The sequence below is a fragment of the Hemitrygon akajei genome, chromosome 9 (assembly GCF_048418815.1).
Source record: "Hemitrygon akajei chromosome 9, sHemAka1.3, whole genome shotgun sequence".
Taxonomy (NCBI): domain Eukaryota; kingdom Metazoa; phylum Chordata; class Chondrichthyes; order Myliobatiformes; family Dasyatidae; genus Hemitrygon; species Hemitrygon akajei.
In genome coordinates this window covers 53,759,807-53,782,565 of record NC_133132.1, presented here as the reverse complement: position 1 = coordinate 53,782,565, position 22,759 = coordinate 53,759,807, and the positions used below count along the sequence as shown (strand labels likewise).

Genomic DNA, 22,759 nt, shown 5'->3' with positions numbered 1-22,759 from the left:
CTGATCCCTTTAGCCATAAGGGCCATATCTAACTTCCTCTTAAATATAGCCAATGAACCAGCCTCAACTGTTTCCTGTGGCAGAGAATTCCACAGATTCACCACTCTCTGTGAAGAAGTTTTTCCTCATCTCGGTCCTAAAAGGCTTCCCCTTTATTCCTTCGGCTAAATCATTAATATATATTGTAAACAACTCGGGTCCCAGCACCGAGCCTTGCGGTACCCCACTAGTCACTGCCTGCCATTCTGAAAAGGTCCCGTTTACTCCCACTCTTTGCTTCCTGTCTGCCAACCAATTCTCTATCCACATCGATATCATACCCCCAATACCGTGTGCTTTAAGTTTGCACACTAATCTCCTGTGTGGGACCTTGTCAAAAGCCTTTTGAAAATCTAAATATACCACATCCACTGGCTCTCCCCTATCCACTCTACTAGTTACATCTTCAAAAAATTCTATAAGATTCGTCAGACATGATTTTCCTTTCACAAATCCATGCTGACTTTGTCCGATGATTTCACCTCTTTCCAAATGTGCTGTTATCACATCTTTGATAACCGACTCTAGCTTTTTCCCCACCACCGATGTCAGACTAACCGGTCTATAATTCCCCGGTTTCTCTCTCCCTCCTTTTTTAAAAAATGGGGTTACATTAGCCATCCTCCAATCCTCAGGAACTAATCCAGAATCTAAGGAGTTTTGAAAAATTATCACTAATGCATCCACTATTTCTTGGGCTACTTCCTTAAGCACTCTGGGATGCAGACCATCTGGCCCTGGGGATTTATCTGCCTTTAATCCCTTCAATTTACCTAACACCACTTCCCTACTAACAGGTATTTCCCTCAGTTCCTCCATCTCACTAGACCCTCGGTCCCTTACTATTTCCGGAAGATTATTTATGTCCCCCTTAGTGAAGACAGAACCAAAGTAGTTATTCAATTGGTCTGCTATGTCTTTGTTCCCTATGATCAATTCACCTGTTTCTGACTGTAAGGGACCTACATTTGTCTTGACCAATCTTTTTCTTTTCACATATCTATAAAAGCTTTTACAGTCAGTTTTTATGTTCCCTGCCAGCTTTCTCTCATAATCTTTCTTCCCTTTCCTAATTAAGCCCTTTGTCCTCCTCTGCTGGTCTCTGAATTTCTCCCAGTCCTCAGGTGTGCTGCTTTTTTTGCTAATTTATATGTTTCTTCTTTGGACTTGATACTATCCCTAATTTCCTAGCCACGGGTGCACTACCTTCCCTGGTTTATTCTTTTGCCAAACTGGGATGAACAATTGTTGTAGTTCATCCATGCAATCTTTAAATGCTTGCCATTGCATATCCACCGTCAACCCTTTAAGTATCATTTGCCAGTCTATCTTAGCTAATTCATGTCTCATACCTTCAAAGTTACCCTTCTTTAAGTTCAGAACCTTTGTTTCTGAATTAACTATGTCACTCTCCATCTTAATGAAGAATTCCACCATATTATAGTCACTCTTACCCAAGGGGCCTCGCATAACAAGATTGCTAACTAACCCTTCCTTATTGCTCAATACCCAATCTAGAATGACCTGCTCTCTAGTTGGTTCCTCGACATATTGGTTCAGAAAACCATCCTGCATACATTCCAAGAAATCCTCTTCCTCAGCACCCTTACCAATTTGGTTCACCCAATCTATATGTAGATTGAAGTCACCCATTATAACTACTGTTCCTTTATTGCATGCATTTCTAATTTCCTGTTTAATGCCATCCCCAACCTCACTACTACTGTTAGGTGGTCTGTACACAACTCCCACCAGCGTTTTCTGCCCCTTAGTGTTATGCAGCTCTACCCATATCGATTCCACATCCTCCAGGCTAATGTCCTTCCTTTCTATTGCATTAATCTCCTCTCTAACCAGCAATGCTACCCCACCTCCTTTTCTTTCCTGTTGATCCCTCCTGAATATTGAATATCCCTGGATGTTGAGCTCCCATCCTTGGTTACCCTGGAGCCATGTCTCTGTGATCCCCACTATATCATATTCATTAATAACTATCTGCACATTCAATTCATCCACCTTGTTACGAATGCTCCTCGCATTGACACACAAAGCCTTCAGACTTGTTTTTACAACACTCTTAGCCCTTATATAATTATGTTGAAAAGTGGCCCTTTTTGCTTTTTGCCCTGGATTTGCCTGCCTGCCACTTTTACTTTTCACCTTACTACTTTTTGCTTCTACCCTCATTTTACACCCGTCTGTCTCTCTGCACTTGTTCCCATCCCCCTGCCACAGGAATGACTTCCTATGACGCTCAGTGTTACATCTCGGTGGAATGAGTCTCTGGCTGAATGTACTCCTGTGCCTAACCAGTACATTATGGAGTGGATGGGAGACATTGTCCAAGATGGCATGCAACTTGGACAGCATCCTCTTTTCAGACACCACCGTCAGAGAGTCCAGTTCCACCCCCACAACATCACTGGCCTCACGAATGAGTTTGTTGATTCTGTTGGTGTCTGCTACCCTCAGCCTGCTGCCCCAGCACACAACAGCAAACATGATAGCACTGGCCACCACAGACTCGTAGAACATCCTGGAAACTAGAGCAATGAGAGCAATCTGCTGGAGGAACTTGGCAGGTTAGGCAGCGTCAGCAGGGGTTTCCACCTTTTTTAATGTCGTGGACCATTATCATTAAGCAAGGGGACTATGGACCCCAGGTTGGGAATCACTGCTCCCTCTCAGCTGCACAGTAACTGAAATGCTCCCACGCACATAGCTTTTGTTGCCATGGAGCTGGAATTTTGTTTCATATGATGTTAATATAGTTTTGACGTGTATGCTAATATAATTGTGAAATATCCCATAATTATGTGTTAATGAATATAATCCAGACATTTTCTAAATAATAAATGTAACACAACATTTATTTTGAAACATTTTAGATCTTCGATGTATTTACATTGTTAGTGTTACAAGTTGTAACAATAAACAGAGAATGGAAGTCATTGTTAATAAACTGCCAGTCTGCTGACTACAATGTGAAATATTTTCTTTGTTGTACCGTATTTCATTATACCCTTCAATTAATAAATAAAATCAGAAGTATGTGATTTTCCAATTTTCATTCTAAATATTCATAGTATGCACAGTACAAACAAAAGCATTTAAAGTGCCGAGCAATTTTCAGGTCATGCAGATTTCCTGCACAGAGCAGTGGTAGGTCCACGCAGCTGTGTTTTTAAAGAATAATAATAATTAGAGGAAACATTAACAGGGAGAGAGGAATTGTCGATGTTTTAGGTCGAGATTGTGCATCACAGAGGGGGATCAGTGACAGAGGGACCTGGAGAACTCCCATTGAAGAGGGGAGGGGAACTTCAAGCAGGTCATGACCTAACAATACTTCACAGTAATGAGACAAAGCCAACAGCAGAGGATGGAATTTGGAGCAAAAAATGAACTACTGGGGGATCTCAGCATCTGTCGAGGGGAAAATAATAACTGGTGTTTCAGGTCAAAACCCAGCGTCAGGGTTGAAGTTGATTGGTTAGGTAGTGCCATGGCGGCGTAACAGTTAAAGTGGCACGGTTACCGCTCGAAGCGCTGGGACTCAGAGCTCGGAGTTCAACTCTCTGTACATCCTCCCCGCGGAATGCGCACGTTACCTTCAGGAGCCCCCGTTTCCTCCCGTGCGCCACAGATGTACCGGGTGGGTTAATTAGTCATTGCCAATTGCCCCGTGATTAGGTTAGGGCTAATTTGGGGAATTGCTTGGCGGCGAGGCATGAAAAACCAGAGGAGCCCATTTCGCGCTGTATCTCTAAATAAATAAAAGGACAGAGGAAATATCTGTATGAGGGAGAGGTGCTAAAAGAATAAATTGAGGGTTGTTGGGAGCAGTTAGAGGGTGAAAATGCAAAGACAGGAGAATATAAAACATTGCAGGTCAGGCCGTGCTCATGGGGAGAGAAGAGACTAAACTACTATCACAATGGATGTTTTGCACTTGAAATGGGCACAGTTCCGATAGAGACAAGGGAAAGCAGTTATCTGAAATTGGAGAGGGGTTGAGGAGGAGGTTTAAAAAAAAGGGGTCAGCCATGATTGAATGGCGGAGCAGAATCGATAGGCCAGATGGGCTAATTCTGCTCGTTTGTCTTATGGTCTTGTAGGTCAGTGCTAATTCCGGAAGACTGCAATATGCCCAGACAAGATAAGGTGCTGTTCCTCAGACTTGGCCATATTACACGAGGGTCTGATGGAGCATTAATGTGGCAGGCCAGAGGTAACTCGGGATCCTGAACACAAGTGCTGTACAGATTGATTACTCGCTGTGTGCTAGGGTTTCTCCAGTGTAGAGGGGACTACATGGTGAACATCAAATGCGGTTATGCCGCAACAAAAACGCTGCTTCATCCTGAAAGATCATTTTGGTTTTTCTCCCAGGACAGTTTAAAAAAAACAGGTGAAAAGACTTAAGATTCAAGAGAAAGTGCTGTAAGAAAGGGAATTAGGAAAGAGAGAGCCTAGGGAGTGGGTTCCTGTGAAATGTTGAGGGTAAGATAATGTGTCTGGTCATCAAAATCTTGATGGGTCCCTCACTCATTCCATCTGCTCCGCTGGGTTTTCTCCTGAATCCCAGTGGGAATCTCAGACTCCGGATTTATCTGGAATATTATGCTGCTGAACGATAATCTGTTTAGGCAGCAATATTACCCCCGGCGAGGGACGAACAAAGACTGCTGTTTTAGTTGTCAGGTACACACACTGTCAACCACCGTTGTACGATAATTATGTCCTTTCAGACCTAATCCTTGAAACATTCTGACCGCCTACTTGGATTCATGGTTGCTATGCAACGCTGTTTGTTCTCTACCTGTTCCTGTTTACTTTAACCCCGCTGAACGTCTGGCTGCATTTCGTATACGCTCCTGCTTAAAGCGCCGGTGGCATGTGGCAGGGGACGGGGCTGTTGGATTTACCTGCTTCTGGCGTGCATGGAATGAGATGAACGAGAACCTCGAAGGGAGCAAAGTTGGCGAGAGCAGATGCCTGTGGGGTGTGAGGCTGCAGAGGTCAGTGTGCCTGGCATTTAAAGTATTTGAGTGAGAGGGTGACTGGTTCGAACACCCTGTGAGTTACCGCCCACTGTAAAGCTTCAGGTTTTTAATCACCGGTCGCAGAGGCCGTTCCCACCAGCGCCTCTTCCTTATCTCTCTCTTCCATGCTGTGCCTGTGTCCCGCTCTTGTAGAAGCGAGAGCTCGCATCTCCAGGCGGCGTTGGGAAGTTACCGCAGACTTGTAGAAATTTCATCCCCCCTCCGCCCCCCGGCAATGTTAGAAAAGTGGTCCGTCGGATCTTGTTTGTGGGAACTTGCTTTGCACAAGTTAACCGTTGCAGTTTCTACATGACAGAAGTGACCGCGCGTAAGAAGTACTTTATTCTCTGCAGCACCTTGTGATGTCCCAAGAGGTTGTGATTGTTTGTATGTGAAAGTACTGTATGTGTTTTGTTCTCCTCCTTCGCTTTCTCTCATTCTCACCCTCTTCCTCCTCGCTCTCTTATTCTTTCTTTCCTGCCCTTCTTTCTTTCGCCCTCTCTTCTCTCTCTCCTGCAGCGGAGATGGAGAGATTCGCAGTCGGGTATGGAGCAGGTGACAGCGAGGCGGGGTGGAAAGGGACATTTAAATTTCTGCTTGTGTCTGACTGAGCCGATTGTGGTTCAACCTGACGGACAGCTCACTTTAGTTGGAGACGCTCTTTACGTCGAGCACCCCTCCAAAGGTTTCTTGAATGTCCAGGCTGAGAGAAGTCGTCCTGAGGGCGAGCTTCTGCGCTGCGGTTTCACCTGGCGTTTGTCACATTGCTACCCGCTGTGCGCAGAGAGCCGCTATATAATGACTCAGCTCTACCCTGTCACCGAGTCAGAGTAAAACGGCCTGGCAAAAAGGCCTTTGGCCTGACTCGTCCACCAGGATGCCTTCCTCAGCATTTTGCCCATATCCCTTTAACCATTTCCTGTCCACGATCCTGTCCAAATGTCTTTTTAAAAACATTGCAATTGTATCTGCCACTACCACCTCCCCTGGCAGCTTATTCCATGTACCTGCCTCCTTCTGTGTGGACAAACTTGGTCCTCAGGCCTCCTTTAAATCATTTGCCTCTCACCTTAAGCCCGTGTTCTCTGGTTTAAGACTCGCTTATTCAGGAAAATTCTTTATTAGGAGTTTGAAAGATTTGGTATGTCAACAAAAACCACTGCACCACTGTCTGGTACTGGTGGTGGGGGTGGGGGGTGGGGGGGGGGGGAGCTACTGCACAGGACTGAAAGAAGCTGCAGTTGGCTCCATCTTGGGTAGTACCCAGGGCATCTTCAGGGAGCGGTGTCTCAGAAAGGCAGCGTCCATTATTAAGGACCCCCAGCACCCAGGGCATGCCCTTTTCTCACTGTTACCATCAGGGAGGAGGTACAGAAGCCTGAAGGCACACACTCAGCGATTCAGGAACAGCTTCTTCCCCTCTGCCATCTGATTCCTAAATGGACATTGAACCTGTGAACACTACCTCACTTTTTTTTAATATACAGTATATTATTTCTGTTTCTGCACGATTTTTAATCTATTCAATTACACATACTGTAAGTGATTAATTTTTTCTTCTGTATTACGTAATCCATTGAACTGCTGCTGCTAAGTTAACAACTTTCATGACACATGCTGGTGATAATAAACCTGATTCTGATTCTGAAATGACTGTGACCAGCCACTTTATTTAGAGCCATAGAACATTACAGCACAGAAACAGGCCTTTTGGCCCTTCTTGGCTGTGCTGAACCATTTTTCTGCCTAGTCACACTGACCTGCACCTGGCCCATATCCCTTCATACACTTCTCATCCATGTACCTGTCCAAATTTTTCTGAAATGTTAAAAGTGAGCCAGCATTTACCACTTCATCTGGCAGCTCATTCCACACTCCCACCACTCTCTGTGTGAAGAAACCCCCCCCCATGTTCCCTTTAAACTTTTCCCCTTCACCCTTAACCCACGTCCTCTGTTTTTTTTTTCTCCCCTAGCCTCTAATATTATTTGCACCCCTCATGATTATATAAACCTCTGCTCTCATTGATCCTGTTGGTCACCTCTTCAAAGAAATTCACTGGGATTCATTTGACATGATTTCAACCCTTCCCCACTGCCAACACATACGTACAGCCTATATTGACTACCCCTAATCTGACCTTGCTTTTCCAAATGCAGATCATTGTCAGAGGTTGCTCTCCTTAAGGTAATAATGGCAACTAACATTGGACTAGAAAAATCCTATCCTGTGATTTCATTGAGCATCCAATGGCCTGGACCACGTTCTTCATTCTGTCTGTACTATTGCAAGTAGGTTAGCTAGCCACTCGGGCTCCTTGCTGCTTCTGGTCCAGGCCGATGCCCCCAGCACCTCACCTAGCATTGATTCAACCACTGGATGTGCCAGCCTTTATTGTCCACCCTTACTTGCTGCTGAACCAAGAAGGCAATCTAAGGTCAACTGTCTTGGCGGGTCTGGAATTAGACAAGTACAGCAGGCTTCTTCTCCTGAACACCATTACAAGCTTTTATGACAGTGGTAGCTCCATGGTCATTGAGTCATACAGAAGAGAAACAGGTCCTTTGGCCCATGAATCCCTGCTGCTCATCTGCCACACATCTGATATTAATCCCTTTTAAAAAAAAAAATTCACCCTCATTTCCACCAGCTCTCCAGGTTCTACCACTTGCTTACACACTCGGAGTAATTTTCAATTAACCTATTAACCTGCCCATTTTTGGGACGTGTGGAGGAACTTCCATGTGACCAAACCCTACGTGGACAGCACTGAAGGTCAAGATTGAACACAGGTCACTGGAGCTGTGGGATAACAGCTCTACCAGCTATGCAACTGCTTTGCAGGTAACCTCACTGACAGCATGGTCTTAATCTCCAGCTCTATTTGGAACCTGAGAACATAAGAGTAAATAGGACAGGAGTAGGCCATTTGGCCCAGCACTCCTATCCCACCATTCAACATGGCTGATATATCTCAGGCCTCAATCTCTTCTTCTTTGCCAGTTTCCTATAACCTACATTTCTCCCAATCTTTCAGAAAATAAACATCTTTTAAATATTACAAAACCCTGCTCCCAGACTAAAACATTCCAGAGGTTCACCACCCTCAATGAAAAGAAATTCCTAACTTGTTACAAGGCAAGTGGCCAGTCATTTAAATATAAATTACTTTAAATTCCCCAGCTGCCATGGTGGGAGCCAAACCTAAGTCCATACAGTAGATTTATTGTTGAGACTAAAGTTGTTTTTCCAATTCAGTCTGTTGGAATGGGCAAACACTCTGGTCATCAAACATATAACAATACAACACAGGTTCAGGCCTTTTGGCCCATAATGTCTGTGTTGAACATGATACGAAATTAAACAAAATCTCTTCTGCATGTACATGATCCATATCTCTCCATTCCATGAATATTCACGTCTTTTTATAACAACTGATTGTATCTCTTTCCATCACCTCCAGTTTCTGCTACTCACTGTATAAAACAACTTGCCCACGTGTCTCCTTTAACCTTCACCCCTTTCAACTTAAGTGCATGTCTGTTAGGATTTCTTCCATGGGAAAAAAGATTCTGGCTGTCTACCCTATCTATGCGTTTCATAATTATATAAACTATCAGATCTCCTCACAGCCTCTGATGCTCCAGAGAAAGCAACTCAGGTTTGTTCAACCTCTCCTTATAATGCATACCTTCTAATCCAGACAGCATCCTGGTGAAGTTCTTCCCCACCCCTTCCAAAGCCTCCATATCCTTGCGGTAATGGGGTGCCCAGAACTGTGCACAAGACTCAAGTTTCAACCTTTATACCTGACTCTTGTACTCAGTGCTCTGGCCAATGAAGTCAAGCTTCTCTATCTACTTGTGTGGCCACTTCCAGTGAAGTATTGACCTTGCTTCCCAAGATCCCCAAGAAATTATGTTCTTCAATTATACACTCCAGTGGTAATCTGCCCACGCAAACTTCTCGTACTCCTCCTGCTTCACTCCTTTCTCATTTGCCAGCTGATTCCTGTGACGAGTGGTTCTCTACTGATGACTGAGTGAGTGAGTAAACTCGGCCGCGCTCACTGAGATTAGAAAACTGAAACTGCTTCCCAGCTTGGCGAATCTGGAACTGGGGAACTGCGTCCAGATAAGGAACTTATTTCGGACTACGATGAAGCGGATTGTTAATCTGTGGAATTCTGTAGCGGATAGGGCTGGGAATGCTGAATATATTCATGGCTGAGACTGCCAAATATTGGACACTGAGGGAAATGGGTGATGCGGAGGTCAGGTATGGGAGTAGGGGAATGGTGGAGCAGGCTCAAGGGAATCTACGGCACACTTGTATCTTTACTTCTTAATCTCTGCACTGATTGCTAGGCAATCTGTTTACCCTCTCCCTCACCATCCCACATCTCAGCAGACCTGAAGGCATCTGTGGTAAAAGAGTGGCGTTGCTCGGATTTCCAGCATCTGCAGATTTTCTCTTGTTTGCAGCATGTCTGTCAGTGATTAACTTTGGAGCTGAATGGGTAGGGGAGGGGGCTGGATTCAGAAGAGCCGGCACCGGAGAGGGTTATGGATGGCAAGTGGCACAGCGGTAGAGCCAGCTTCTCACAGTGGCAGAGGCCCAGGTTCAGTCCTGACCTCAGATGCTCTCTGAGTGACATTTGCACGTTCTCTCTGTGGCCATGATGGTTTTTCCTGTGGGTGATCTTCTACATTCAAAGATATGTACTGTAGATTGATAGGTTAATTTGCCCCTGTGAATTGTCCCTAATGAGTACCTGGGTGGGAGAATCTGACGGGAATTGTGAGAATGCGCAGAAAATAAAAATGGGACCAACGTAAGTTTGGTTTTAGTGGGTGTTTTGATGGTCTGCATGGCCACAGTGGGTTGCAGGGCCAGTTTCTGTGTTCTGTCTCTCTATGTCTCTGCAGGAAAGGTGGAGATGCTGTAGAGAGGAAAGGGAGAGACAAAGAAGATATGAGCACATGGATGTGTGAATCAGGAATCAGTTTATGTCTCTAGTTCAGTGGCTTGACTCCTGAGATGGGTTGTTATTTGGGGAGAGCCAAAACAGATTGGGCCTGGACTCTCTCAAGCTTAGAGAAATGAAAGATGATTGAAAATACTTATGAAGCTTGACTGGATGGAAATGTTTCCCGCGAATGGGGTGTGTGTCCAGATCCAGGAGTATTGTCTCAACATAAGGGGTCAAACTTTCAGGACTGAGGTTTGAAGAAACTTCTTCACCCAGAAGGCAATGAATGGTGGGATACGTCCACCCAAGAGAGCTGTGGATGCTCAGTATCTGAATATATTCCCAGGGGTGATGGATAGGTTGAGATGTCACGGGGATCAGTGGATATGGAGTTCATACAGGAGATGATGTTGAGGTAAGAGGATCTGACAAGATCTCACGGAATGGTGGAGCAGGCCTGAGGCCTTGTCTGCTTTCATTTGCTATGTATGAGGTGATGGGGAATTAGGTTGGTGCAAGTCAGAACTGAGGCAGCCAAAGCCTTGATTGGAAAGAGAGAGGTGAATTGTAAGACTGGAGACACATATCTGTGGAATCTGGAGCAAGAAGCAAACCGCTTGTTCTGCTGCAGGTCTTGATCCAACTTTCTGCCTCACAAGATGCTGCCTGACCCACTGAGTTCATCCAGCAGTTTGGCTTTTGTTGTGAACTAGAAGAGTCGGGACTAGATGTAACAATTAAATTGAAGGTTTCAGTCATAGGGGAGCCAAACAATAGAAGTAAAGTGGAGACATGGTTCTATTGAATTCACAGACAGGAATTTGCAGTCAACTGGGAGTTAAAATGGCACCAAAGTTGAAACTGGTTCAATTCCAGAAGAGTATGGTGGTGGTGCAGTGGTCAGGTTACAGGACTGGGAATCCAAAGGCTTGTTCCAATGGCAGTGGTTCAAATCCCACTGTGGGACTTAACTTCTGGAATTGAGCACTGATGATAATGGTATTGTGCCAGAGTATTGTAAAACTTCATCTGGTTTACTGAGGTCTATCCCGGAGGAGATTTGCCCCTATATGTGACACAGGGCCCTTAGTATCTGACTGGCTCTGAAATGGTAAGCCACTCCACTCAGGGGTAATTAGGGATGGGTGATAAATACTCACCCTGCCTGTGTGCTCCATGTCTTGGGGACTGAATAGATGGCTGGGAAACTTGAGTGTTTGTTGGGATACAGTGACAATTATAAAGGAATGTCATTGGGAAACCACACAATGCCAAGTGCAAGAGTGGTGGCACCACCCGGCCCTGGCATTCTGTGTGGCATCATTAAGCCCCACGTACCTGCTTATCAAAGGCACTTTTGGGCCCCATATCTAAGGAAATCGTCCAGGAAAGGTTCACAAAAATGATCACAGGAATAAAAGGTTTATCGTGCAAGGAGTGTTTGCTAGCTCTGGGCCATACTCAGTAGCATTCAGAAGGACAAGGGGGCATCTATTGAACCCTACCAGATATTGAAAGGCCTGAATAGGGTGGATGTGAAGAGGATATTTCCATTTGCAGGAAACTCTGTGGGTCTGAGAATGAATGGAATGCTGTGGAGGCCAAGTCATCAGGTTTAAAGGCAGGTTCTTGATTGGTAAAGAATATAAGGTTACAAGGAGCAGACTCGATTTGTAGAGTGGCCCATTTTTCCCTCCTCAAGTCTTTTGGATATTCTGGCTGTTCATTCTGTCCTGTCAACAGCGTCTGTTCAGCGGATGATGAATAGTTTTTTAATCGATTGCTGGCACATTCCAGATTCTAATCCATTCAGCAGGAGGTCCACATTCCAGCACACAAAACAGATCTGGTTACCTACAAATTACAAAGTAAATGAAACCACTTTAAGTGCTTAAAGTGACAACAGCTTCCTTTGACAGGCTTCAGCTACTGAGGCAAACCCAACAATTTATTTATTGAGATGCAGCGTGGAAAAGGCCATTCCAGCCCTTCAAGCACGTCTCCCAGCAACCCTAGCCTCATCACGGGACCATTTATGATCAATTAACCTATGAACTGGTACATCTTTAGACTGTGGGGGGATACCAGAGCACTCAGAGGAAACCCATGCAGTCACAGGGACGAAGTACAAACTCCTTACAGACAGTGGTTGCCGGTACCGTAAATTGTTGTACCATGCTGCCCCAGTGATTATAAAGTGTTATCCATTAGCATCTCCTGAAACTAAGCCCCTGAGAGAAAAACTGCAGGGTTCCCTGTGAATTTGGAGCAGTGTATATCAGTGGAAACCCCCTGATAGAGGTGTAACCGTTTGGGTTGCCCGGAGCAACCGATGGTAGCAGAACATTGCGCATGCGATGACCACAGGATTGACTTCAAGGGCATGAAACCACTGTGCTGCACCAGTGGCCTTTGGGACCGCCTAGTGAAGGAAGACTAGAGAATAAGAATTTTAACAAAGATGAAGGTCTCACTGTGAATACGATTTTAAACAAGGTGGGACAGCAGAAACCTGATTGATTGAGGACTAACCAATCAGGAGGGATGGATAACGGGAGACTAGATGGATAACCAGATGTGCCTAGGCATCATCCCTGATGAAGATGGCAGAGGGTGATATCGAAATGTTGGTTAAAATCAACACCCGTACCCAGCTTGAAAGCCTAGACGTGTTTGTGTGGAAAATCATTATGTTTGCAAGCCAACATTTTTTTTAGAGATACAGAACGGTAAAAGCCCCTCCAACACACTGAGCTTGTGCCTCCCAAATGCACCTTTTGTCTATTTGATATCTCAATAATATTTGAGTGACATTGTACATATATATTGTTTGAATAATCATTCTTGTTTGTTTAGGTAATTAATTATGGATTATACATAAAAATACATTAATTGCAGACGTTGTGATGCTATCATGTGATACGTGTGCACTTCGCTAAAAGTAAAGATGAAGTTACACCCTTATTCCTGGACTCCCAAGTCTTCCTTTCAATTAATTTAACGTTTTGAAGTTTCAAAACATTACACTGGCATTGAGGTATTTTTTAAAAAAAACGAGATGGCTACTGACCTGTTAAAGCACAATGTTTTTCAGAATTGAAGGCTCAGGCGAGTTTTTATTTAAAGAAAGCTTGGGAAATGGAAGAATTAAAGGTTCATAAAGATCGAGTACCTGGCGATAATAATCATTAAAAAGAAAAGCAGAAGTGGCTGGCTACATCAGAAAGTTTGATGAGTTTGATTACACAATGGGTAACTGGCTTGTGCATACAGAACTACTGGATCAGTATTCTGAAGCAAATGAAAGAGCCAATGAAAAGCGAGTACCAATTTTGCTAAGTGTATTGAGTTTAAAAGCATATACCGGTACTTTGCATCAAAGTGCAACTGCTCCAAACAAACCATCAGAAATGAGCTTTGCTGCTATTGAAAAAGTGATGCAGGAGCCCTTAGAACTGAAGCTTTTGTTGATTACAGAACGTTTTAGGTTTCATAAGCAGAATAAAAAGTCCCCCGTTTCAGCCTAAGTGACTGCTTTGAAATAATTGTCAGAGCATTGTCAGTTTGGTAATGTGCTTAATGATAGCCCAAGAGGTGGTTTAGTTAGTGGAATCTTAAAAGAAAACATTCAAAAATGGCTCCTAAGTACAGCTTACACTTGAAAGACCAGTGCAAATCGCTGTTTCAGTGGAACCAGAAGACGGAGGCGTAATTGAGTTGCAGTCAGGAATGAAAGTGAGTGTGAACAAAATTACAGCATCTAAACAGTAACCAGTCTGAGCAAACAAATTGTGTGGCAGGGGCTCTCAATCAGCGGGCCAATGCAGGTTTAAAGGTGAAACTTGCAGAAAATGCAACAAAGCTAGACACAGATGAAGAGCACGTAGGACAGAGAGAAATAAATGGACTACGCAGGGAAGAGAAAAAGATAAAAGTTCATGTTACAGTTTCAAAAAGGGCACTGATCTGCATGCTGTTGATGAAAATTCTGATAATGTGAAAGCGACACAGGATTGTGTAGCTTTGAGATTCACAGTGTGAAAATTAACAACAGACAAGCGATATAGCTTATGCCGGGAGTGAATGGCAAATTAATTAAAATTGAATTAGACACTGGTTCAGCTGTTTCAGTCATTCCACAAAATGAGTTGGAACAGAATTTCAAATTTAACAAACTGAAACCTGCAGATACCCAGCTAAGAACTTATACTGGAGAAAAGGGTCACTCCGGTGGGAATGATATTTATAACTGAGAGATGCAACAACCATCAACCAACGAGCTTATATGTGGTAATAACAGAAGGACCAGCTTGTAAAATTGGATGCAAAGATCAAAGCCCAGCTGGATGAATGGAAGGCTAGTAGAAAAGGATTTAATGGAGATACGAAGACAGAAGATTCGTCACATGATGTCTGGGATGCAGATTAATAAGAGAGTACTCCAGTGAACTAAATGCACTTTCCCAAGATCAAGGTGCACAAACTAGAAGAAGAATGAGGGAAGAGATGGAGAGAAAGACTGAGAAAAAGAATGGTATAAAAGAGAGAAGGAAAGCAAAAGAAAGGGATTGAAGTAGATGCAGAGGGAGCAAAGGAGAAGAAAGGTGTCCAGAGCTGTCAGAATTTCCTTCTGCAGTCTCAGAGTCAACTCCCACAACTACCACGGAAGAGGACCCAGAGCCTGAGATTGTTTCACCTGCCCAGCAGAGTGACCACCCCCCTTGTCAGGAAAGACATTATCCGACAAGAGTAAAAATCCTGTACAGCGATTAAATCTTTAAGTCTGAATGGGACAATTTAAAATTTGCTATGCTATGGATGTCTGTATATAGTTGTTGTATTATTTAGAATACTGTCTATATAGTTGAGATGCATTCTTTATTCAGTTGGAATTTATAGCTAAGCAGGAAGGAGTGTTGTATATTTAAAATTTCAATAACTTTTGAGTAATTTGGTATATATATGTTGTTTGATTATGCTTCTTGTTTGTTTAAATAATTAATTACGTGTTATATCCAGACTCCCGGTCTTTCTTTGAGTTAATTTAAGGTTTTGAAGTTACAAAGCTTAACACCAATTACCCTACTAGCCCAGATGGGAGGAAGTCGCAGCACCCGGAGGAAACCCATGTGGTCACGGAGAGAGCGTACAAACTCCTTACAGAGAGCAGCAGAATTTAACCTGGTCACTGGTGCTGAAATAGAACCACGCTACCGTGTCGCCCTACTTTAGATGCCGGCCTGTTTGATTTTGACAACATCTAAGTTTCACTTTGTGCAAATGATATAAATAAATCACGAGTGCCACATGTCGCTCGGTACACTCACCCAATGAAAGGGGACTGCGTGCTTGCGTGAGGAGATACAGTACCTGTTTGAGTGTGAGTATTCCGGTTATGTGAGAGTCCCGGAGTTGAAACAGAACTTCGATTCAAAGCAGAATATGCTGAAAGCACTCAGCAGGTCAGGCAAGCCTTGCGGAGAGAAACAGTTAAACTTTAAGGTCGGTGAAACTTCATCAGAATCGGTTTCAGGTAGGAAAGTTATCATTGCCTGGTTATGATCACCCAGTTCTTCTCTCCACACACATTACCTAGCCAGCTGTGTAGCAACATGGTCAGCTCAACTCACCTTGCAAACTGGGGGCGTGTTCTCCATAGTCTGGGTAGCTTGAAAGGGGCTGATAAGGTAGTTGGTGAGAAAGTGTACCAATTGGTTGAGAAACCTCTGAAAATTGGAGTCAGTCCCTTCACTAGTGAATTAAGAACAAACCTCTACAGGATAATAATGATCTGCCAACTGACAAAAAAAAACCTCATTGTCAATTTTAAACCCAAGGAATGAGAGAAATTTGTCAGCAAAAGGGGTATGCAACAGACACAAAATGCTGGAGGAGCTCAGCATCTATGGAGATGAATAAACAGTTGACGTTTTGAACCGAGACCCTTCTTCCAGACTGGAAAGAAAGGGGGAAGATGCCAGAATAAAAAGGTGGGAGGAGGAGAAGGAGGATAGCGAGAAGGTGTGAGGTGAAGCCAGGTGGGTAGGAAAGGTAAGGAATCTGATAGGTGAGGAGAATGGACCATGGGGGAAAGGGAAGGAGGAGGGGACCCAGGAGGAGGTGATTGGCAGGTGAGAAGAGGTAAGAGGCAAAAGGCTAGAGTGGTGAGTTGAAGAAGCGGGAAGGGGAAGGGAATATTTATTCACTGCCAGAAGGAAAAATTGATATTCATGCCGTCAAGTTGGAGGCTACCAAAGTGGAATATAAGGTGTTAAGGGATTTGCAGAAAAGATGGACGTGGTGTTACATCACAAGTCAGCTACATTCTCCTGAAAGGCAAACAGGCTCTCTGATTAACCTTCCTCTTCTTTCTGTCTTGGCTCTATTGTGTCTTGTTTAAGAGCCAAAAACAAAATGCTAGAAATCTAAACTTATATCAGAGAATGCTACAGCTACTCAGCAGACCGCGCTTGATGAACTTGCTTGGAATTATAGCAATGAAGGTAGAACTGCAGCCAATAAACAGTACTCAGCAATAATGAAGGCGTGTTTGCTGTCCAGATGCTCCAGACAACAGAATCTACGTCACTCACAATTTTATAAACTTCAATAAGATTTCTCCAAAAACTGTTGCTTTGGCCATCCTCCTCCATGAGCAAAATGAAATGGAACTCTCTGTATTAGTTTTATTTCTGGGTTAGTTGGATCCTGGGTCTAACCCAATGTTACTTCCATTCCATTCTCCCTCTGCTGGCTGTGGGTGGCATTACAACCAGAGGCACCTCCCCAGCAAACTCTAGCGACGGGTGTAGTGTGGTGTATTGTAATATAGCAGCAAGTTGCCCGTAGCAACCTGAGGAAATAATTTGCTAAGTATATTGGCTATGGGATAAATATTGCCCAAATATTGATTGCTAGGTTAATATCGCTAATTGTGACAAGGGTATTTTTACCCTCAGAGGGTAGATCTGCATCAGTGCAATATTCTTGCAAGTGCTGCTTTGACTGGTGCCCTATCCATTGCCCTAAACATGCAGTCATTCCACAATTGACACAAGACCGTAGTGTGTACCACAACAGATTGCAGAGCATGTGGATGCTCAGGCTGCTCCAGCAATATCTCCTGAAACCCATGCATTCTGCCATCATGAAGGACAAGGGCAGCAGGTCCATGGGAGCCTCTGGCTAAAGGTATTGCTCCTCATTTCTGTTCTAAAAGGATACCCTTGTACTTTGAGGTTGTGCCCTCTGGTCCTAAACTCCACCACTATAGGAAACATCCTCTCCACATTAACTCTATCTAGGCCTCTTTGATAAATTTCAGTGAGATTCCCCGTCATTCTTCTAAATTTCAGCAAGTTTAGCCCAGAGCCATCAAACACTCCTTATAAGTTAACCCTTTCATTCCAGGGTTCATTCCCCTGAACCTCCTCTGGACCCTCTCCAATGCCAGCACATCCTTTCTTAGATAAGGGGACCAAAACTGCTCACAATACTCTGTGTGGTCTGACCAATGCCTTATAAAGCCTCAGCACTTAAGCTTTGCTTTTATGTTCAAGTCCTTGCAAAAATAAAGCAAACGTTGCATTTGTCTTTCTTACCTTTCACTCAACCTGCAAGTTAGGGAATCTTACACAAGGATCCCAAGGCCCTTTTCACCTCTGATTTCTGAATTTGCTCCCTGTCTAGAAAATATTCTATGCATTCTCTCCTTCTACAAAAGTGCATGACCATACAGTCACCCATACAGTTTTTTATCTGCCACTTCTTTGCTCATTCTCCCAGTCTGTCAGGGGACTCAGCTTTCTCAACACCACCTGCCCCTCCACCTAACTTTGTATTGTCTGCCAACCTGTCCACAACGCCAACAATTCCACCAACCAGATCATTGCCATATAATGCAAAAAGAAGTGGTCCCAAAACACGCCCCTGCGGAACGCCATTAATCACTGACAGCCAACCAGAAAAGTCCCCCTTTATTTCCACACTTTGCCTCCTGCCAGTCAACCGATCTTCAATCCATGCTAGTACCTTTCTTGTAAACCACGGGCTTTTATCTTATTCAGCAGCCTTGTCAAGGGTCTTCTGAAAATCTAAGTAAACAACATCCACTGATTCTCTTTTGTCTACCCTGCCTGTTATTTCCTCAAAGAATTCCAACAGATATGTCAGGCAAGATCTGCCCTTTAGGAAACCATGCTGACTATGGTCTATTTTATTATGTGCCTCCATGTATCCTGAAACCTCATCCTCAATAATGGACTCCATCTTTACATCCACTGAAGTCAAGCTAACTGTCTTTTCCTTCTGCCTTCCTCCCTTCTTGAAGAGTGGAGTGACATTTGCAATTTTTCCATCTTCTGGAACCATTCCAGAATGTAGTAATCCTCATTTCATTTTCAATGTTTTTTTTATTGATTAAAAAAATGAATAGATACAAATCAGAGAAGTTATATCAAATACATAATGCAATAAACGTACAGACAACGAAAGGGAAGTATACTGTCAAAGTCATGTAAATGTAAATATTGGGCTATTGTAAATATTGGGCTATTGTGTATAAACAAAGAACCACAACTCCTCTTGGCAATTCATTAAAAAAAACTGGATTTTTAAAATAATAACACTAAACTAACCTAAAACCAAACAAAAAAAGAGACTGGGCAGTCCATTTGAGGATAAAATTACAAAAGAAAAAAAGAAAACATCCTTCTGGTCAACTCTGAACCTTGGCGGAGAAAGAGGAAAAAAAGAGAAGAAAAGAAAAGAAAATTTTACCTAAAAAAAAGAGAAAGAGAGAAAAAAAATTAGATCATATGAAAATATTGAATAAAAGGTCACCAGGTTTGCTCAAAATTAAAAGATGTGTCAAACATCCGACTTCTAATTTTCTCCAAACTTAAACAGGACATAATGGAGGAGGGCCAAAATAAAACAGTAGGTGGATTAGAATCTTTCCAGTATAACAAGATAGCTCTCCTAGCCAATAAAGTTGAAAAGGCTATTACATGTTGAGCGGAAGCAAGGTGGAATGGCCTTATTTGTTTCAGGTTTTGAAGAGGTTTAATTTCAGCCCGGGATTTAGATCCTGGATCAAACTGATTTATCAAGCCCTGGTGGCTGCGGTTATAACTAACAATCAAAAGTCTCCTTATTTTAGATTATATAGAGGAACCTGTCAGGGTTGTCCTCTCAGTCCTTTATTATTTAATTTGGTTTTAAAACCACTTGCTATTGCTCTTAGGGATTCTAATTCTGTTCAGGGTATTAAGAGAGGGGATAAACTACATAAGGTTTCGTTATATGTGGATGATCTATTATTTTACATTTCAGACCCTAGGAAGTCTATTCCCTTTATGTTATCCATATTTACTGAATTTAGTATTTTCTCTGGATATAAACTAAACTTACATAAAAATGAATTTTTCCTATTAATAATTACTCTGATTATTATGATTAAATACCTTTTACTATTGCTAAAAATTATTTTATATACCTTGGTATTGTTACGTACCCTGTAACTGGGTGTCTGACCAGCAAAGATAGAAGAATCCGTTGGAGTCTGGTGGTACTATTTTCAGACAGCGTTTATTAGTAAAATATACAAACCAATATCAACAATGCAAATATATAGATAATACACATTAGCAATACTAAACCTAAAAGTGTGGGTATAATAATAATCAATAATAAACAAGTTCTATCGATGTCTAGGGGATAATGAATTGTCATATGTGAATATAAAGCTCAGTTCAGTTCATACGTGCTGAGGTAGTTGTTGGTTCTTGTGTTTTAATCATTGGAGAGAGAGAGAGAATGAGCAAACAGTGACAGCTACAGTCAGTCAAACCTTCCTTTATGTTCTTGATCCGTCGATGTGTTGTGGCCATTCAGGTATGACCCCTCTGTCCTTCAGCTAGACCGTTCTTCTGTGGTAGACTCATCACCCAGGCAAGGGCGGACACACACACAAGCCCCCTCCGGCCCTGCTATAACACTGTGAGTTAAACTGACCGATCCTTTGTTCGGTCCCCGATGCCCCACACTTTCACGTGGGTTCCAACACTCAAGCAGTGCTCACTAGTGTGTCTCCTGGTGTGTCTGAGGGGTGTCTCCCCAGACCTCACTTTTATCCCCACTCACGGGGTCTCAGGTGTCAATCAGTTTTGAATGGCTTAGTCCATCAAACCAGCCCACTCCGGCTGTCCACTGAGGAATTTTAATGAACAGAATGGTACCAAGTAAACAGCCCTCTCCAGAACCAAAAGTCTTTCAGGAGTCATAATATGGTGGAACAACAAGTCTCTCTCTCCCGGTGTTATCTCTCCCTTATCTGAAGCAGATGTTCCAGTCCCAGTATGTTTTCCCTTTGTCTCTCTTTCTCTCTCATTAGCAGCGTGGTAACAGTAGCAGTTTGTGATTCTCCCAGGGGTGGGGGGAACATGGGCAACTCTGTACCCTTCTGCCCATCAGAGCGGTTCATCCTTCGTAACAGTATTAAAATTACTAAAAATTTTAAAGACCTATATAAGTATAATTTTTTTCCTCTAATTGAATACACACAACAAACATTTTCCCAATGGTCGCCTATGTTGATGTCATTAATTGGTCGAATAAATGCTATAAAAATGGTCATTTTACTGAAATTTTTATATACATTTCAAGTGGTTCCATCTTTTGTCCCGAAAATGTTTCTTGATAGAATAGATTCCATGATCCTGTCATACATTTGGAATAATAAAAGCTCCAGAGTGAATAAATCTTTATTGCAAAAATCAAAAAAAGATGGAGGACTGGGGCTACCAAACTTTAGATTTTATTATTGGGCAATTAATATCCGTTATATCACCTTTTGTATTCACGGTATAGATAACCAGGACTGTCCTTCATGGTTACACTTGGAGGAGAGCTCGGTAAGGGGGTTTTCTTTGGCTTCTTTATTGGGAGCTCCTCTTCCTTTTTTGTTCTCCAGGATAGGTAGACAAGGTCTTAGTCCTATTGTTAAACATACTTTAAAAATTTGGTTTCAGTTTCATAGATTTTTTGAATTAAATAACTTTGTACTCTCTGGTAATATCCATTTTAACTTTTTCTTTAAACCATCAACTCTGTATAAGGCTTTTTTAATATGGAAAACTAAGGGAATGTAGTAATTCTTGAAAGATCATTAGTAATGTCTCCATAATCTCTTCAGCTACCTCTTTCAGAACAGTGGGGTGTAGTCTATCTGGTCCAGGTAACTTAGCTGTCTCTCAACCATGTTCTTCTTGGTTGTAATAACTACACTCACTTCTGTCTCCTGACACTCTCCAATTTCTGGCTTACTGCTGGGGTCTTCCACAGTGAAGACTGATGTAAAATACTTATTATGTTTGTCCGCCTTTTCCTTGACCTCCATTACTAACTCTTCCAGCATAATTTTCCAGAGTCCAATATCCACTCTCATCTCTCTTTTACTCTTTAAATATCTGAAAAATCTTTTGATATCCTCTTTTATGTTATTTCCTAGCTTATCTTCATAGTACTTTTATTCTCTCCTTATTGCTTTTTTAGTTGTCTTCTGTTGGTTTTTAAGAGCCTCCCACTAATTTCTTTTTGTTTTTATTCCGTCTTTGACTTCCCTTGTCAGCCATGGTTGCCTCACCCTCACTTTAGAATATTTCTTCACCTTTGGAATGTATCTATCCTGCGCCTTTGGCATCACTCCCAGAAACTTCAGCCATTGCTGTTCTGCCATCATCCTTGCTAGTGTCTCCTTCCAATCAACTTTGGCCAGTCCCTCCCTCATGCCTCTGAAGTTCTCTTTACTTCTTGGTGTCCTAACATTGACAGCATATGTCCTACCCCTATTTGACTTCACAAAATATATCTTTGGTAGTAATCACACTCCACTGTAAGACTGATAAATCTGAATTTAGCTTCTCCCTGTAAAACTGCAGGGTGAATTCTATCATGTTACAGTCACTGCCTCCTCAGGGTACCTTTTCCTTGAGATCCCTAATCAAATCTGGTTCATTACATAATACCCAGTTGAAGATTGCCTTTTCCCTAGCGGGCTCAACCACAAGTTGCACTAAAAAAGCCATCTTATAGGCCTTTATGTTATCTTCCTCCTTCTCTTGGGGTCCAGTACCAATGTGCCAGTAACTAAGCCTGTTGAATATTGCCAATGGTTGGGCATTGGACAAAACCCTAAGGAATAGGACACATACTATCACAAAGTGCGCTGACAATGTCAGAACCCAAGTGCAGAGGAAAGATAGACCCTGATGTATAGTTGGTAACCAGAGTTTATTCACGAGAATTCCAACAGAACGTCAGTGGCTCGGCCGAGTGACACTGCAGGACATGACATTCTCCAGGACCCCATGATTAGCGTCAATTGGGCATCCACTTAAATTATACAAATAACACAGAATCCCTGAGCCCATCAAAATATTCTTTAAAAATTTAAACAGAAGGCACCAGGACACCTGCATTACAAAGAGTGAGTCGCTCAAGAAAAACGGTAGGGACTCTAAACAATTAATGACCCTCGTTTAACCAGTTCAAGTGCTCTAAAAACCTTGGAGCCCTACACTCCCTGGCTTGCCTCGCAAGCCTAAAGAACTTGTTTCATAAACATTTGGAAAGGCAGCGTCTGAATTGAGATAGTTGCCATGGCTTTGCATGGGAGAACTCCCACCTCACTAATTTGATTGAT

At 42.8% G+C, this 22,759-nt stretch overlaps 1 protein-coding gene across 4 annotated transcripts in view; it reads left to right on the top strand.

The window, feature by feature from the left end:
* Positions 1-22,759, top strand: part of LOC140733124 (TOG array regulator of axonemal microtubules protein 2-like) — a 110,825-nt gene that overhangs the window by 20,716 nt on the left and 67,350 nt on the right. For 2 of the 4 annotated variants that reach the window (XM_073056008.1, XM_073056009.1), the window contains exon 1: positions 4,865-5,060. The exons of 1 other annotated variant lie outside the window; for it this stretch is intronic. The gene's annotated coding sequence lies outside the window, so the exon portion shown is untranslated. Of the gene's footprint in view, positions 1-4,864; positions 5,061-22,759 lie in introns of those variants that run through there. One more of the 4 variants, XM_073056006.1, reaches the window with a different exon arrangement.